Source organism: Lethenteron reissneri, chromosome 4 (assembly GCF_015708825.2).
Source record: "Lethenteron reissneri isolate LAM-NWPU_2019-01 chromosome 4, ASM1570882v1, whole genome shotgun sequence".
NCBI classification, from domain to species: domain Eukaryota; kingdom Metazoa; phylum Chordata; class Hyperoartia; order Petromyzontiformes; family Petromyzontidae; genus Lethenteron; species Lethenteron reissneri.
The window spans coordinates 7,223,379-7,236,487 of NC_083782.1; the positions used below are offsets into that span (position 1 = coordinate 7,223,379).

Here is a 13,109-nt window from a genome sequence, read left to right on the forward strand (position 1 = left end):
GTGGTGGTATTGGTGGCGTTGGTGGTGGCGGTGTTGGTGGTGGTGGTGGCGTTGGTGGTGTTGGTGGTGGAGTTGGTGGTGCTGGTGGTGGTGCGGGTGGCGTTGGTGTTGGTGGTGTTGGGGGTGTCGCTGTTGGTGGTGGCGGTGGTGGTGGCCGTGTTGGTGGTGGCGGTGGTGTTGGCCGTGTTGGAAGAAACCGTGGGGAGCAATGCTCGGGGCCTATTCTCATTTCACGCTCGGGGAGGTTTTCTGCTCCCGCGTTCGCAATCGCGGGCAGCTACGAGAGAAGGCGAAAATTGTCAACGCGTGCGCCCGACAGACCGAAAAAAAACGCCTGGAGGCGCGGGGACGACGGCGATGGAGGCGGAGGAGAGCCTTGGATGGAATCCACCGCTGCAGGAGAGTGTCCAGGAATCGACTGAGCCCACGATTGGGCCCGCGGAACGCACTGGCGCGCTCGTCCGGCACTGTCTCGCGTGAAGTGTCGGTTTTGCTTGAGCGGGCGTACCGATCTGGACCGGCAGCGTTGCATGGCAGAGATCGTGACGTGATGACGCTGAATGATGAAGGAGGGGGCGGGGGTGGGGGAAGCGTTCATCCAGCTGTGGATTGGTCGTGGCTGATGAAGATGGCGTCTATATTTCAGACAGCGTTCTTTTGAGCCACGTCTCAAAACGGTGTTAGACCAGAGGACGCCACAAGGCTCAAAAGAAAGCTGTCTCTGGTGTGAACCAATCCGTTTCAAGGACAATGCATATATTATCAGTGTTTTTTTTTGGATTCTGACCACAAGCATTGCGGTTAATGCAGACATGATTCCTTGTAAAAAGGTTTCAGTTTGGCGTTTTAACATCTTAACACCTGTTTTGTTGCCAGAAAAAAAGGTGAAAACCCTATTATAATATATATTTAAACAAATAACAGAGGTTGCGGTGGGCGCGCTTTGTCAACGCAGCAGATTTCGGACGTCAGCTCTTGACGTGTTGTGAAGAAGAAAAAGTACACTTTGCGCGAATGGAGTTTAAAAATATATATATACACACTTTGTCCTTGAACGCGCCGTGTGTTGGGAAAGTCAAAAGCCCGCGCGGTTTCTCTCGTCAACGCGCACGCACGCGCGAGCGCGCGTGCGTGGCATTAATGTGCACGCTCGCAGTCGGTTACTGGCGGGCACTAATTATACTCGGTGTTATTTAAAATGTGTGAGTTAAGGGGGGGTCGGGCGAGGTCTGTTGATCAATTTTTATGCTCAAGCGCGGGAAAAAAAAAATTCTGCCAGAGAGACAAACGTTTTCTTCAATCAGTTTTCCACGGAGGTTTATTGTTATTATTTTCTTTCTTGCAAATTAAGTTGTGAGCGCTCGCAGTAAAGTGCTGATTAGATCATAAATTTTACGTAAAATATCTGGAGCATGAGATGCCGTGATGCACGCGGCATAGGGCGGGCGAGCCGGTCGCATTTTCGGCATCACAATGTCATAATTGCGCGGTGACGACTCATAATGGGCCCTGCGCTTATTTTATTTCTCGGCGAATTTTCGACTCTAATCGCTGCCAGATGGCCGCCGAAAGGCCACTCGGAGCTCGGCCTCGGACGAAACGACGATTCCCAAAAAAATGGGGTGGGCATCTCTTAACCACGATCCGTGAGTCACGACGAACTCACCAAGTGCCACGGTTCCTTCCTTCTTGATCGTTCGTCTTCCTTGTAAAAAAAAAGGGTTATTATTAATAGAATAATTATTCAAACCCACGCCGCTTCTCAAACTTCGTTCTGATGGCGCATGCTGCAAGCAACACGCTGTGCATGTGCAAAAGGCACTCAGCCCTTGTGCACGATGCAGACAAAATAAATAAACCATGAACATTTCCTAAAGAGTTGTGCTTCCACCCCCCCTCGTTTATATATTCGATTTCCGATTGTTGCAGTTTGGAATCGCGTCGTGAGACAACTGCGCGTCGCAGTCCTCTGTGTTTGAAAATGGCCCTGTGGAAGCAGATATGACGGAACTAGTTCTGAGCTCCAGCAGCACGTCGTGCGAAAGAAAGTGTCTGTTCGGTACACACGGTAAAATTTCCACGTGAAAAAACACTTTGTTGAGCTATCTCAGCGCTTAAAAATTTGCCACGTGAAGTGCAGAACCTAATTTTGTGTTGATTTATTTTTTTCATGGCCTTTGGTGATTTGTGCTGAGACCGCCAGCGCCCGACTGTGCACAGAATCCGGGTTCAATCCCAGCTGGCAACTCAATGTCCCACCCCTGAGCCACCAGCCCACCTCATTTGTTTCCTTTTTTAAAAACAACAACAACCCCCCCAAAGTTGCTCAACAACAACGCCACTAAACTCACAATTCCACCCGTGTCTCGCGAGTAGCTTAGGAATTAACATCAACTGACGAAGCGACGTGTCGGATCGATACCTCGTGGTATCAACGCGAGGTCTTGGCAGGACGGCAGCAACGGTGGCGTGGTCAAAGGGGCGTTCGACCAAAGGCACCCAGCGTCTCTGCCCTGGCATCCCAGGGGGCCCCAGCCATCACGCTCACCTCGCTGATTAGTCAAACCCCATTGGTAATTATCCTCAGCATCGGGTCCAATGCTTCCCAGGGTCTGCATTAGGCGAACGCCTGCCCATTCACGCCACGTGTGTGTGTGCGTCTCGCTGTCTTGGTGGTCGTGGTTCGATACCCTCCGGCCCACGTTTGATTCTCGCTCACGGCCAACATCGGCGATGAATATCTGAAGCGGTGGTGTGATGGTGATGATGATAGCGGCAGATGCGGTAGCGATAACAGTAATGGTCGTGGCGTGATGGTGGTGTTAGTAGTAGCGGTAGCGATAAGAGTGATGGTGGTGGCGTGATGGTGATGATGATGATGGCGGTAGTGAAAACAGCGATGGTGTGAGTGGTGATGATGGTGGCGTCAGTGCTGCTGCATTGGCGGAGTGAAGTGGGGGAAAGGGGGGGGGGCTGAGTGATGGTAGGAGCGGTGTAAAGGTGGGAGGGCGTTGGGGGCGGCTGAGAGGAATGTTGTGAAACAACTGCAGCCGTGTAACAACATGCGCTCATTTGAAAAGCGCTCGCATTAACGGGCGCCGAGATGGGCTTCACTGGCCCCTAATTGAAGTGTGCGATGCACGCGGCCTGCCGCCGGTCAGAGGGCCCAGATTCAAGGGCTTTTGCGCGCTGCCCCCGGGGGTGGGGGAGCAGGCAGGGGCGCCTCTCGCAATGATTTGTCGATCGCGAGACTTTCTTCTGGCCTGCGTGAACACCACCATCGAGTCTCTCTTTCTTCACCGTCGCAGGGAATCACTGCCGGCTACGCACACGGTGGATGTGTGGCTCCCCTCCTCTCTCTTAGTGGCCCCCTCTCTCTCGTGGTCCCCCGCCTCTCTCGTGGTCCCCTTCCTCTCCCGTTGCCCTCCTCCCCTCTCTCTCTCTCTCTTCCCATGGTCCCCGCGTGGTTCCCGCACACGCGGCAGCACGGCTAGGAACGGCAACGGCAGCGTGCGGTAGCCGTCCTGTCACTCCCTGGGAGGATGCGTAACCCCGGTTCGTTGTGTCTTCCTCGTGTTATGTAGCTACAAACATAAAACAGGCCCTCCTCCTCCCTCCTCCTCCTCCCTCCCCCTCCTCCCTCCCTCTTCCTCCCTCCTTCTCCTCCTCCTCCTCCTCCCTACTCCTCCCTCCTCATCTCTTCTTCTCCCTCCTCCTCCCTCCTCCTCATCCCTCCTCCCTCCTCATCCCTCCTCCTCCCTCCTCCTCATCCCTCCTCCCTCCTCCTCCCTCCTTCTCCCTCCTCCTCATCCCTCCTCCTCCCTCCTTCCTCCTCCTCCCTCCTCTTCCCTCCTCCTCCTCCCTCCTCCTCCCTCCTCATCTCTTCTCCTCCTCCCTCCCTCCTCCTCCTCCCTCCTCCTCCTCCTCTCCCTCCTCCTCTCTCTCCTCCCTCCTCCTCTCTCCTCCTCCCTCCTCCTCCTCCTCCTCCCTCCTCCTCCCTCCTCCTCTCTTCTCCTCATCCCTCCTCCTCGTCCCTCCTCTTCCTCCCTTCTCCTCTTTGGAAAAATGAAAACAAAATGAAACGATGGCGACGATCTGTTTAACGCGTAGGTTAATCGCCTGATGAAGCGGGTTGTCGTAATCAGCAGCGAAACGTCGTACTCGAGTTGTAAATGTTGCGCGTTTACTCTCCGACGCACCGGTGTGCGGAGGCAATAACTAATTGACGCGTTTTGTTTACGTGACAACCTTACTCATTGGCCGCGTCGGATAGTGGCAGGGTTTAACGACGCATTTATATAAAACGCGGTCGAACCCAACACGCCTTTGTGATGGCGATGATGTTGATGGTGGTGATGGCAAAATCTGAGAGCCGCTCTGCCTCAAGTGCCCACGTGGACAACTGCGTTGCTCCGTCTCCGGTGTCGGGGCGAAAGTGCTCACCCCCTGCCTCGCTTTGGGACCCCCCCCCCCAATGCCGTGTCACAGCGACGAGGGCAGTGCGCAGGCGGTGCAACTGCGCCCGGGGTGACGACGTACCGGAGGGGGCCCCCAAGACGCTCGGATAGGAAGGCCGGCGAAGGGCGAGTTTGAAGGCCCTGGTATCGGCCTCAGGCGTCCGTAACGCCGCTAAATTGCCTTGGGAAAGGGGGGGGCGGTAATATCAGTGATTTGGTGGGGGGCACATGACGCGTCAATCGCACACGCGACGCGAAGGCGAACTGGCGCATTCGAAACGCGTCCATGCCACGTGCCGACCAGGCAACGCCACTGCCCTCGCCCCTCACCGCAATGGTTTTCACGAGACCGTATTTGTCCGGCTCAGCGCTTGGGGTGGTCGCATGTGTCAAAAAACGACGACGGAGGCTGTTGCTGTTGCTGCTGCTGCTGCTACCGCTGGTGGTGCCGGTGGTCGTGGTATCGCTTGCCCTCTGCTTGTTTCAAAAAGCCCAACCCCCTCGCGCAGCCAAGCAAAACGACATAATTGGGATTCTCCCGCGGTGTATTCAAGACTGGCACTTGGCTGAACGAAATCCATAACGGCCGGGCGGCTAAGCGCGTCGTTCGCCACAATTAGCGCCTGATGGCTTCGGAAGCAAGCAAGGGGGGCATGACTAACGAAGGCGCAACACCAGCAACAAAAATAACCAAGGACGTAGCGTCCCGCAGTGGTGTCTGACACGAGCTCGCCCCTCCAGCTACGATCGGTCGCTGTGCTTGTCGAGAGGAAAAAGCACAATCACCGTACAACCCCCCCTCCCCCGCCCATCACAATCAATCATCAATCAATTTGATTCTGCGCTTAATTTGATTAAATGCCAGCTCTTGAGATTCAAAGTATCGGTTTGGCTGTCACGTGACGAACATTACTCGCATACGGCAGAGCGGGTGGAAAAGTGCAGCTCTTCACTAAGCGGTCTGGCGGTCACTAGAAGGAGGGGGGGATCTCAGAGGGAGCTCTGCTCTCCCAGAGTTCCGAGTGGCTTCATCGTCTCGTGATGCGACACCGACCGCGCGATCGAGAGACAGACTTTGGGGGCAATCACAAAAGTAACAGAGGAGAAGAAAAGTGTTCCTCTGCAGCTGCTGTCCATGAGACGAGAGACGAGAGAGAGAGTGAGTGAGTGAAGATAGTGGACAAGTAGTACTAATCACATATCTGCATTTCCCATAAATATGCTAAATTCCTCTTGATATGCAAATTCTTTTGTCAAGGCGCTTTTGCCCCTTCCAACCCAGCTTAAATATACGCTCCAAGCGTGGTGGTGTTTCATTCAGACGCTGTCTCCCCGACAGAACTGGTCTTCACCTGAGGACGGCTGCTTGCGTTGTGGCCGAAACGTCGTGAGAATTATTTTATTATGTTTTATTTTTATTATTTTATTATTTCCCTTCTACGTGACTTTACCGAAAGAACCAAGAAGATAGTGGACGAGGGTTAAAGAGGGGATTCCTCGGAGGGTGCATGACGGCGGCCGATCGATGGCTCACGTTCAGCGCCCAGGGCTTCATTTCTGCCGTGCCCACCGGGTTTCAATTTTCCACACACGGCGCACCGCATCGAGCGTAGCCTTTCCCTCCCCGGGTTGCGGCTGCTACAAGTCGCGTGCCACTTGCGTCCAGTCGACCGGCGGCTCGTAAAATACTCAGCGACAAAATGCCCCCCCCCCCTGCCGCAGTGCATCGCTGCCATCTCGCACAAACCGCGGTGATGGCATAAGCGTGGAGGGCTCGTTCCCTGCACTGATGCGAGGAATGAAATGGGGCCTCCTCTGCAATTCCCACCTCCCTCCCTCCCTCCCACCGCACACCACCCCAACCCCCCGCCGCCGCAATTGCACCGCCTGCGCACCACTCAACAGCCACAGCGCGGTTCACGGCTCTTTGGCAGACGGCCATCAATATGAGCAGCTCATTTACTCCGAGACGTAGCATCATCACCAGCACTGTCTTGGGTTCATTGATTTCTACCGTCTCCCACCCCTCCCACCCCCCCGCGCTCTCTGAGCATATTTTATATACAGAGCGTGTGCGAGCGAACACACGCGACGCATTTGTATGGACAAAATGTTATAAAACATTGTGGGGAGCGGTGGAACGGTGGTGGTTAGCGGGGTGCACTGTGAATCTTGACATTGGAGCTCCATTCACCTGTGCACGGCTAACGTCAGTGACGACTGGACCGGTCCTGGTCCTAATTCCCCTTCGCCGCCACCACCACGCACTGACCAGCAAGGCGAAGTATGGTCAGACAAAAAATGCAAAATACTGAGATGGAATGGGAAGGCCTTCATCCAGCAGTGGATGCACCGCATTACAAAAACAAAAAACAGCCATGCCCTGTTCGCTGTTTGATTATGGCCGTGACATTTTAACACAACTCGTGCAGGGGGTCTGGAAGCAGAAGCAGCAACAGATATTGCTTCATCAACAGCTTGGGATGCCACCCGTTGGTCCAAAATACAGGGACATTTCATAGGAAGAATATCTCACAATACCGGAAGAGATGGGAACTCCACATACAAGTGCTGTCTCGAGTAGTGGATTAGTAATATAATTACACAACCGACAAAAAAAACCCGGCACTTTAAATGTCCCAGGAAGATGCGCAGACTCCCCAGGACACCAGCTGCCTCGTCAACAAGAGGACAATCCCGGGAAAACCAGGACAGGTGGCAACCCGAGCAAGATCACCATCATCACCACCGTTCCCACAAAGGCGTGGTCCAACGCTGTCGATTCATCATCCACACAAAACAAAGACCCCCCCCCCCCCGTATTGCCTTAACACACCGCAGGGACAAGTGCTGTTATCGAATACCGTTGAAGGACAGAATGGAAGACGAGGGGGTGGGTGGTCAACACCACGCCCGGCCGCCTTTGAATCTCCAGTGGTGATGTTTACACACCGTTCCCAGGTACTTTTTTGAGGCTGAGTCGACCTGGGCGGGAGGCACGGGACCGATTCAAATAATCGGCCGTGAGCGGGAATCGCACCCGGATCGCCGGGTTCGTAGCGCAGCGCGCTAACCGCTACACTACTCACACACACACGCACACACACACACGCGTACACTCACGCGCGCATACTCACGCACACACGCACACACACACATGCACACGCACACACACATGCACACACGCACACTCACGCACACACACACGTGCGCACACTCACGCACACACACGCACGCACACACACGCACGCATACACATGCACACGCACACACACACGCACACTCACGCACACATACACATGCGCACACTCACACACACACGCACAGGCATTGTGTGTCCGCGCCCCAACGCCGTGGCCCGCAAACCTCCCAGCCCCGGCGCCGCCCTTCAACAACAACAACAACAACCCCCCGCCGTCGTTTTGACGTTCCGTGGGCCTCTTCGGAATAGAAGACAAAATGCCAATTAAACCCAATTTGATGGTTTTGACTGCCCATTCGAACTCACGCGCGCGCACGCGCAAACAAATAAACAAACAAACAAAAAAACATAATCGTTGAACGGCTCCAGCCTCTCCGGAGCGAGCGCGCTGGCGATCTCTCGCGTTTTCCCCGAACGAGTGTTGGGGGCTTCGCGACGAACAACGCCATCAGATTGCACGTGAGGAATCCGAGCGTGCGCCCCCCGTGACATCCGGCCGAATCGATGCCCCGCGGTTAACGCATATTTGATGAAGCGTTTCTCTCTCTCTCTCGATTCTGCGCTCCTCTATTTGTGGCTCGCGTCGCCTTATCTGACCGCTGTGCGTGCCACGAACCAGCCAATCTATCTCCAGCCTATAGGAGGTAGGAGGAAGGGGGGGGGGTCTAAATTATTTAACGCCGACACGACCTCAACGATGCCGGCCAGCCTCATCCGCTGGCTGACCGCAGCCAAGAGCACCAGCGAAAGCATTTTTTGGGGTTTTTTGTACCAAGATTAAAAAAAAAAATCTGTTTACAAAAAAAAGTTTGCAGCGCGATAGTTTAAAGGAATCGCAAATGTGCACGCGCGCGCGTCGTTTGATTAAAAACCTGGTGGACACCTGTGAATTTTTTTTTTTTTGCTTTGTAGCTCATCGGATTCCTCCGGTATAAATGAATATTCTGATCCTGAAAGACGGGTTCTCAAGTCTGGGGAGTTGATCGCCTCGGCTTCGAGGTTGGTGGCTGCAATGAATTTGTACCGATGTCTGGCACCGAGGTTGTGTCGAAACGTATTGCCCACCGCTCTATGGAAAAGGTAGCAACCATGTTGCCATTGCTTCTATGTCCCACAAAACGAAGACAAAGACCCCCCGTGTAGCCTTAACAGACTAAGTGCTGTTAGCGAGCACCTATGATGGCTGGCAAGGGCAAAGGAGGGGTTGAATGGCCACCACCGCATCAGACTGTCTTTGTCTCCCCAGTGGCGATGTTTACACACGGAACCAGGTACTCATTTGAGGCTGAGTCGACATAGGGGCGGCCCAGGACCGACTCGGATCATCGCCACTGATGTTGGTGGCCGTGAGCGGGAATCGGCTTCGTAGTGCAGCGCGCTGACGCTAACCCTACCGTCCCCCCACACGACACACGCTCACAAAAACCCACACCAACTGATCGACATTTTTTGAAGGTATTGAGCGGTGGCTTTTTGTTGTTGGCGGTATTTTCTCATCTTAGACGTTTTAAACTTAGGTTTTGGATGAATTCCAATTCTTAAAATGAACGAAAATGGTTCGATGGCCCATGCGACCACCGTCTTTTTTTCTATCGTGCGTGGAGAGAGACGTGGGGGGGGGGGGGGAGGGGAAGGGACACTTCGAGGGATCTCGGAAGAAGTTGATGCGGATCTTTCCGCCCCCCCTGGTGCTTCTTTCCCTGCCACGGGGTGGTGCGCTGCTCTCTGCGGACGCCTCCCATCACCGCATGAGGCCGAGTGCCCCAAAGAAGTCGGAATACAAATGGTAAGTTCACATCAACAACAACGACGCGGTTGGGAAGAATTAACGCGGACGGGCGGATCACGTGATGCTGCCCGGCGCGCGTGCGCTTGCCTTCACAAGTAATTCGTTTTCTATTTAAAGCTTTCGTGACTGCAGGGATTCATCTTCTTGGTTCTTTCGGTAAAGTCACGTAGAAGGGAAGTAATAAAATAATATTACCTCCCTTCTACGTGACTTTACCGAAAGAACCAAGAAGAAGTAATTAATTGTTGGCGAAATCGGCCAACGGAGTGCATTGTCTTCTTCATACTTTGCGGGTCTCCTCGAGTTTTTTGGGAGACGATTTTTTGGGAGACGATTTTTTGGGAGACGATTTGATCAACGAGGGCCCGTGTTGTCCGGCTTGAGTCTCGAACGGCGACGCAAACCCGACACTGGAGTCTCGTGCGCGTTGGATCATCTTTAGGAAAGTTTTCATCCCCCCCCCACCCCCACACCATTACAGACGCGGCTGATCCACGAGCGCTTTCAAAGCTTGGTTGGGAAGCGTTAATACGTTCTCAGTGAGGAGGTTTAATAGCACTGCAGACATGCACTGATTTATCCCGCAATAGCTTTACATTTTACGTTGTCACCTCCAAAGACCCGCGAACTTATTCTACGATTGTTCATGAATTTCGCGTGTCCCTACGGTAACAGTGTGCTTTTTTAGTTTTACCGCACCTCACTCGTTATTCACGAACTTGCCATCCGAGATTGTTGTCTATTCGCAAATCGCGTCTGGAACTCTACAGGACTGCATCGAAGGAGAGAGAGAGAAAGTGATGAGAGATAAAGTGATGAGAGATGAAGTGATGAGAGATAAAGTGGTGAGATGCAGTGATGAGAGGGAATGTGATGCGAGAAAGTGATGAGTGATGATGATGATGCTGCGCAGAAGTATACCAGGCGAAGGTAGTCAACATCTCGCCGCGGTGGCGAGATGTTAACTACCTCGCCTGGTATACAGGAAGGTCGTGGGTTCGATCCCGACCCTGATGCCTGCTGTATATTTGGCGTTTGCATGTTCACTCTCTCCGTGGCCCCGAGGATTTTTCTCCGGGTCCTCCGGTTTTTCCCTCCACATTTAGAATCAACGTCACGCGTATAAAATATTTGGCTGATATAAATTCCCACGTGGTGATGATGATCAGCCACTTCGTTGAGCTATCATTTGTGATAACCAGGTCGCTTCTGAAAAAAATACTTATATAGCTCAATAGGTTCTAGATTTGAAGCTTTCGTGACTGCAAGGATTCATACTCTTAGTTCTTTCGGTAAAGTCATTTTTTACCTACGTGACTTTACCGAAAGAACTAAGAGTATAGCTCAATAATCCTTACCTGGTATGCTCATTTTTTGTTGTTGTTGTCATAGTTTAATAGTCTTGGAAGAGGTGGGGCGTACCTACACTTTACCACACCGCGCGTGACCTGCCGATCATAGATTTAACTGCGGCGTCCGCATTGATACTGCTGCTGGGTACAGGGGCCAGCTGGGTGATGGGGGCGGGGGGAGGGGGTGGCGAGGGGAGTGTGGGGGGGGGGGTGCAGATGGGGGATGGGAAGAATGAAATGGAGCCGGAGGACCTTCTGGACTGTATTTCGAGGCCGGCACGCAAGCTAACCATGACGGGTACCAAGCTCACGCGAGCTCGTGAAACGCTTTGCGAACAACCGCTGGCGTTTTGGGGAGGGGGGTTTGGGGGGAGGTGAGGGAGGTGGGGGGGGAGGGAGTATCCGTTGAGCGCGGCGCGTTATTGGGTTAATACGCAGACGTGAACAATATCGCTGCACATGCTGATATGATTAACACTCAATTCAGCGCCGGGGTTTCAGCCACAAATAAACTGGACAATATAAATCACGCGGCCAGGACCCGGTGTGCGCATTAGATTAAGGCCCCGCGGGAGCCTTAGCCCTAAAGCCACATTCACTCACCCATGCATTTTTTTTGTTTGCTATTTATTGTGATAAACAATTGGGCCTCTGCTTACAAAGCATTTCTTCGCAATATGTTTTTTTTCACACACACACACGCGTAAAAAAGTAGTTTTTATGCCTAAACCAGCATTTCCCTGGTCGCGGTGGGCGTGGAGGCAACTTCAAACTGTGTCACACTTCAAAAGTGTCGGCGTACATTCAGATCTTTTGAAAATATAATTTGTGAATTTGTTTAACGACGAGGAGGTTGCCACAGTGGCGGCGTTACGGTCAGCGCGCTGCGCTTGCAAACCAGAGGTCGGGCCGGTTAGATTCGATCTCCGGGCGCGGCAGCTGAAACAATAGCGCGCGTTTATTCAATGCCTCTCCATCTCCCACTGCCTCTGTCTATCCGGCAGTAATGAATGTGTTCGACTACAGTGAGTCGACGGGCAGATCACGCGGTGGTGGGGCAAAGTGTGGGTACCCACACCTCTTCCAAGACAGCTTAGGGTAGGGGGAAGGGGGTAGGGCCAAACATAACCTTCTGGTACTATTATTTTTACACCTACGTGACTTTACCGAAAGAACCAAAGAGTATGGATTCATGCAGTCACGAAATCTTCAAGTCAAGACGTAACCCTCTGGCTTTGTGAGCGTCGGAGTCCTGTCAGCAGTGACGGCGCCGTTCACGCTCCCCGCTCTTTCCCGCGCCTCCGATTAAGCAACGGTTGGCTACGTACGGTGCGAAAGAAGTCCAACATACACGCATGCATAATTCAGAGACGTGAGTGGCTGTGGGCAGGGTCGCGTCACTGAGCGAGACGATGGGCCCCGTGGTCGAGACGAACGATGGATGGGACACACCCCCGTAGAAAGGACATCCACCGCGGAGATGAAACGGATGAGTTCGGCTTGCGTCCATCATCATCATCTGGTTATAGCGCGACTCTCATTGAGTGCAACTCGAGACGGCAGAGCAAAGGAAGTGGGATAAAGGTTGACGCTGTTTAGGATGATTCTTCGGCTGTCCATCGCGAACGATGATGACCGCGGAGAACACCTCGTGGCATTTCCCCGCACAGACAACAACACGCACAGCTGACGAACTGCGCGTTGAACTTCTTTCGCACCGTACGTAGCCAGCCGTGGCCAATCGGAGGTGCGAAATACACAACGCCGCGAAGAAAGGCCGCGTGCCCGAGGCTGCTCTGTTTTTTTGGCTGTCTGCTTCGCAGAAGCTGTCCACACGCCATGTCTTTAATTTCAATTGGAACCGATGAACCGTGGGTGCATTAATAATGGCACCTGCGAGTAAGGCGTCTCACAGCTTGGCTGCTCCGTCAACTGTCAACTGCTGCCTCGCGTGATGCTGAGAGGTGGCGACGGCTCGGGGTGGGCCTTCATCCAGCAGCGGACGAATCACGGCTGATTATGATGGCGCCTGATTATGATGTGACTATGATGACGATGACGACGATGATGATGATGACGACAATGATGATGATGACGACGACGACGACGATGATGACGATGATGATGATGACGATGATGATGACTACGATCTATGATGACGATGATGATGACGACGATGATAATGATGATGACGACGATGATGACGATGATGATGATAATGATGACGACGATATGACTATGATGATGACGACGACGATGATGACTATGACAATGATAACGATGATGACTGATGATGATGACGTTGAAGA

General features: G+C 53.1%; 1 long non-coding RNA gene across 1 annotated transcript; it reads right to left on the minus strand.

Annotated features, from left to right (window-relative positions):
• Positions 1–371: 371 nt before the first annotated feature.
• LOC133350033 (uncharacterized) lies at positions 372–12,820 on the minus strand. The gene is made up of 4 exons (XR_009756003.1): positions 12,694–12,820; positions 4,540–4,638; positions 1,667–1,701; positions 372–556 (listed from the first exon to the last, which is right to left on the minus strand). It is a non-coding gene; the product is annotated as an uncharacterized LOC133350033 (long non-coding RNA).
• Positions 12,821–13,109: the final 289 nt, after the last annotated feature.